We start from the raw sequence: 5,477 nt of genomic DNA, 5'->3' as shown, positions 1-5,477 counted from the left end.
ATCAATGCCCTTGGAGTCTAGCACCATCAGATTTGCGCTGAAATCTACCCCCCTTATGGCCACACTGACTCTGGGACAGAAGATATGAGACCTCAACTGTCCTCCCGGTGAAGATACTAACATGCACCTCTTTAATGTGCTAGTAGGAATGCCATGATGCTCAACAAAAGACCGGGTGATGAAAGAATGCGTAGCACCAGTATCAAAAAGAACTATAGCAGGGTGGGTGTTGACCATGAACGTACCAATAACCACGTTAGGAGCCTCGGCCGCTGACTCGGCCGTCACGTGGTTCACCCTGCCCTGAGCTGGGGCCTTGGGCTGAGCTGCACGCCCTTGCTGTCCTGCCTGCGCCTTCCGAGGGCAGACGTTGGCATAGTGCCCCGGCTCGCCGCAGTGGAAGCACACTCGCAGAAATGCAGCGGCCTGCTGCCCAGGAGGAGGAGTGGGCGCTCCCTGCCTCTGAGCTGGTGGAGCCGGAGGCGCTGGAAGCCTCTGACCCTGTCCCGCCTGCTGCTGCTGCTGAGGACGAGGCGGAAGCTGCTGCCGCTGCTGGTACTGCTGGGGCGGCCTCTGCTGCTGCTGTGGTGGATGCTGATAGCGGGGACGAGTATTGCTGCCTGAAGAGGATGGAGCCATCTTCCTCTTCTTATCCTCAATCTCCCGGCGCTTGCGCTCGGTGTTGAGGGCCGCATCAACCAGCTGGTTGAAGTTGTCAAAGCGGTGGTTCAGCAGCGCATACTGGATGTGATCATCTAGTCCCTCCTTGAAGTACTCCTGCTTATCGCTATCACGAGCGACGTCAGCAGGGGCGTAGCAGGCAAGCTGAAGGAAACGGTCACGATACTCCGTCACCGTCTTAGATCCCTAAAATAAAGAACACAGATAACAAGGATGGAGATCGCTCAATATGGTCAGGTTTACGAAAGAAATCAAGGATAGATCAAGCTCAAAAGAATCTGTAGAGAATTCCATTAAAATTTACCTGCTTAAGAGCACGGAACTCCTTCTGCTTCATCTTCATAATCCCCTCAGGAATATGGTGGTTCCTGAAGCGCTCACGGAACTGGTCCCACGTGAGAGCATCACGATCCCGAGCTGGGTAGGACTCCCACCAGTCAAGAGCGGAGCCTCGCAACTGCCCTGCTGCGTACAGAACCCGCTCTCGGTCATCGCACTGCGCAACAACCAACTGGCGCTCCACCGAACGAAGCCAGTCGTCCGCCTGAAGTGGGTCCGTGGCGTGAGAGAAGGTCGGAGGATGACCTCTCAGGAAATCCGCGCGCCGATCACGGGGCTGAGGCGGCGGTGGAGGCGGTGGCTGAGCATGGATCTGCTGCAGAGCCTGAACGGTATTGTTCAGGGTCGCCATCATCTGCATCTGGAGCTGGAAGAACTGCTCCGGGGTCAGTGGTGGCGGCATCGGTAGCGGCTGACCAGTGCTCTGGTTGTTCTGCTCCTGCGGGTCAGAACCGGAACCGGTGCGCCTAGTGTTCACCATCTGATTGCAACAAACAAAATTTATGAGGATAAGATATGGTGCCGCTGAGGAAATGAAACTTCGATTGTGATATCCAGGTAGTTAGATAACTAGATACTAAATCTGGGTGTATTATATGTATGCATGTTATAATATATGTAAGTTGTACAAGACAACAGGGGTATAATTGTAATTTAGGAATTGTGTAATTACTTGAGTATAAGTGTGTAAAAGTACTTTTAAGTGGTAAATCTACATCATTGTACAGAAGAACAGTGCAAAAGTTAAATAAAAACCTAAGAAAAATGGACGTCATTGGAGACTAGAGATCTATGCGCAATTAACACAAATATAAAGGGTTTACATGTGAAATGGTTAAAAGGTGGAAGTAAAACTCAGTTTTACTTAAGGACTAAAATGTAAAAAGAACTAGTAATGATGACTGCAGGAAAACTTGCAAAAAGACCCTAAACATTAAAGCATTTTGTTTGAATTACAAGACAAAGTCTATAATTTGAATTGTGTTTTAAAGTTTAAAATAACACTATATGCTTTGAGATTTTGAACTTGAACCTTAAAGCATTCTTGTAGGATTTGAAATTCTCTACAACTTTGCTTTAAACACTTTTCTCACTAGGCTTTTGTATCAACGGGAATTTTTCCTTTACCGAGGAGTCCCTGGAAATTTCTAAAATTGCAAATCAGTCCTTCTGACTCCTGTCTACCTTCTTCCTCCTCTGGCACCCCTGCTCCTCCTCTGCTCCGTTCTGCTTCTGCCGCTCACCGCCGGCGCAGCGCCCGAGCTCCACCTCCAGTTGTTACTCGTGCACACGCGTCGCCGGAAGGTCTTCTCACCGCCCTAGCCTTCCCCGTTGTCTCCTTCCTCGCGCGCCACCTCGCCATCCTCCTGCCGCGGGCTGCCAGCACCACTGGCCACGGCGACCTTCTGCTCCTCCACCGCCGGGTCTAAGTAGCTGCCCCACCCGCAATGTTGCCTCTCTTCTCACTCTGTTACTTCCTGGTAATCTATCCAAAGCAGCTCGGCTTGCTCCTGTGCGAGGACCAACAGCCACCGCCCCACCTCCATTGCCGCCGCCCTCTGCTCCACGTCGAGCTCCCCCTTCCGACCTCCCTCTCCCTGAGTTGAGCCTAGGAATTGAGTCCCCTTCTCGCCCTAGAGCTCCTAGACCACACGCCATCCCCATTCCCCACCCGAGCTCGCCGGAATTCGAGCCGCCGCTCGCCGGAGCTACTGCTCCCGTGGGTAGCTCGCCACCGGCCATCTCCAACCTCCCCGAGACCCTCTACAGGTAGCCTTTGACTCACTGGTGCTTCCTCTCCCCTTGCCCCTCGCCGCCGACCCCGAGGATCGCCGGATTTTGGCCGGAACAGAGCTCTCCCCGCCGGCCATGGCAGCAGGGACCCGATTGCAAGCATTCTAATTCTTTTAGGGTCCTTTGTGCAAAGTTTCAGTCCCTTTCTCTATTTCAAACCAGTGAAGTTCAAAAATGTGTAAGAATTCGTAGAAAAATCAGAAAAATACCAAACTTGTTGGATTAGAATCCTTATGATAAGTTCTACAACTTTTATTTCACAGTCAAGTTATGAAAGTGCTTAGTTTGTTCTGTATTCTAAATACAAGTAAAAGGATGTTTTAATTAAATCTTATGATTCATAGCTTTACTGCTGTTACTTTTTGGAGCATATATTGTACCTAAATTGAGAAGGCTTGTATAAATTTTTGAAGTCTAGATCAACCCTCTAGCTAGAGTATTTGGTTACTTTTGTTATAAGTTAATAAAAGCTTAGCAAATTAATTTCAGAAGTATCTATGCATATTTAGGGATAAAACTTTTACTATAGCTTAGTCTTTATGAGTGTTATATAATATAAAAATTTGAGAAACAGAAACCTAATATAACCTGAGTTATAAAATTCAAGCTTAGATTACTAGATAAATCATAAATAATAATTAGGATGCATAAAAATTGATGAAACTTTTCTAGAATGCTAGACTTAAGTAGTTTATGATGTTCTTAAATTGTGAACCCTAATTGTTGTATAAAAACCCTAGTTTTAGTATAAAACTTCAATTACAATTATATCTTGAAATTTCAATGTTAATCTTATTTAGTTTTGTGGCTTAGAACCTTTAGAGTAAAATTCCAATAAAACCCACCCATGATAATTTTCATAAATATTAATTATTTATCTTAATTTAAGAATTGGTTAATTAATTCAAGTTAGCCATAATTAAGTAATAACCAAAGGTTAATTACAATGTTTAGCTAATAAAATAAATAGGAATTGCTAGGTGTGTGTAGTGTTGCTTAAGGTAATCAGATACACTACCCAATATAGTTAAATTGGATGTTTAGGGTAACCCACTCCGGTTGCCTAACGAGACTAGTTAGTTTAATTAGTACTCGATAAATGACTGCCCAGTACAGGGTAGTTAAGTTGATTGTCAAAATGTAATGTCCTTTATTTAGATTGCAACTTTATCGTGAACTGAACTACAAATGTATGCATCCATTAAACTTCATTTTGCATTCCATATAGATTCGACCACTCTCGCCGACGGAGATTATCAGCTGATCCCGGAACAAGAAGAAGGTTATTCTGAAGACCCCGGGACTCTTGTTGCGGATTTCTCTAAAGCCCCGAACCCAGGTTCGGAAGAAAATATTTTGACTAACCCCAACCCTACCAGCGAAGGCAAGCCCCGGACATAACCCCTACTTTATTACACTGCAACCTATACTATTTATGTATATCTTTATGCATTAAGTTCTTAGGAGTTGTTTGGAAACTTAGTTGCATAATTCCAGGAACCTATGTATTGAACACTAGAACTTGAGTCCGAATAGCTGCTCTGCTTAAAGGACCGGTAGAAGTCGAGTGATTACCTGTCACTCGCGCGATATAGGAATTGTGATGTTTACATTCCTGTTATCATTATAAGGATGACGGACGGGAGTTTTATGAGGTATCATGGTCAAGATGATACCCCGTCTGTTTTGATGAATTTGATAAGGTCGCAGTGTGTGGTAGCGGTGGTTAAGCGTTTGAAAGTACTAGCCACATGCCGTGAAATATGGTAAGCGGTAAGCCTAGTAACCGATCGGCCCGAGGAGTGGACATACCACCCACCACATGTATTTGCTTCTTTTGGTTACTTTGTTCGACGTGTAGGCATACGTGTTGCTGGGCAACCAGGAGTACGGGTTTTGTAGTCGCGCTACAGACGTACGTCCTGCACTTTGGATGTGCGTATGACCTGCAGTCGCTTGTGGTGGCACTGATCCACGAGTCGGAATGAAAGGCAAACGGTTGCTTCGGAATTACCCTGTGGTGTTCCAAGCGTGTGAGTTAGGTTTACCTTGCAAGGATTGAATTTCGATTCAGAATCGTCCGCCTCTCACGATGTATGAGACTGCTTATTCCCTTTACCACATAGAGTAACAAGAGCAACTTTATGATTATCAAAGATGGTGCTTGATTAAAGATTTCACCATGCTTGATTAGTTATAGGTGCTTACCTAGAATGGTTAATCAACTAGAACCTGAAAGCTAAAAGTTGGAAATAAGGATCTACTCTTTGTTGCTTTTCAGCTGAAAACTCTACCTAAAGCTAAAAGCCTTCATGAGTCTAGTTATGGGCTAAGGTATACCCAATTCCGGGTAAGTCTTGCTGAGTATTAGTATACTCAGCCTTGCTTTCATTTATTTGCTTCAGGTAATCCTTCTGAGGAGCCCGCGTTCATTACACCGTGGCCTTACCCTTTGCCTGATGGTTGGTCCGTGGAATGGGATCCGTCCCCGGCCAACACAGACTCCGCCGAGTGATATTATGCCAGGGCTAGCATAATATCTGTAATGACGTCGTGTATATTAACTACGCTTTTCAAACTCCGCTGCTTTAACCAGAAACTTAAACTTGTGTTGTAATAAACTCTCCTCAGTGAGAACAAATGTTATTCTGTATATTTTTGTA

The sequence above is a fragment of the Panicum hallii genome, chromosome 2, assembly GCF_002211085.1.
Source record: "Panicum hallii strain FIL2 chromosome 2, PHallii_v3.1, whole genome shotgun sequence".
Lineage (NCBI taxonomy): Eukaryota > Viridiplantae > Streptophyta > Magnoliopsida > Poales > Poaceae > Panicum > Panicum hallii.
This window is presented reverse-complemented; position numbering follows the sequence as displayed.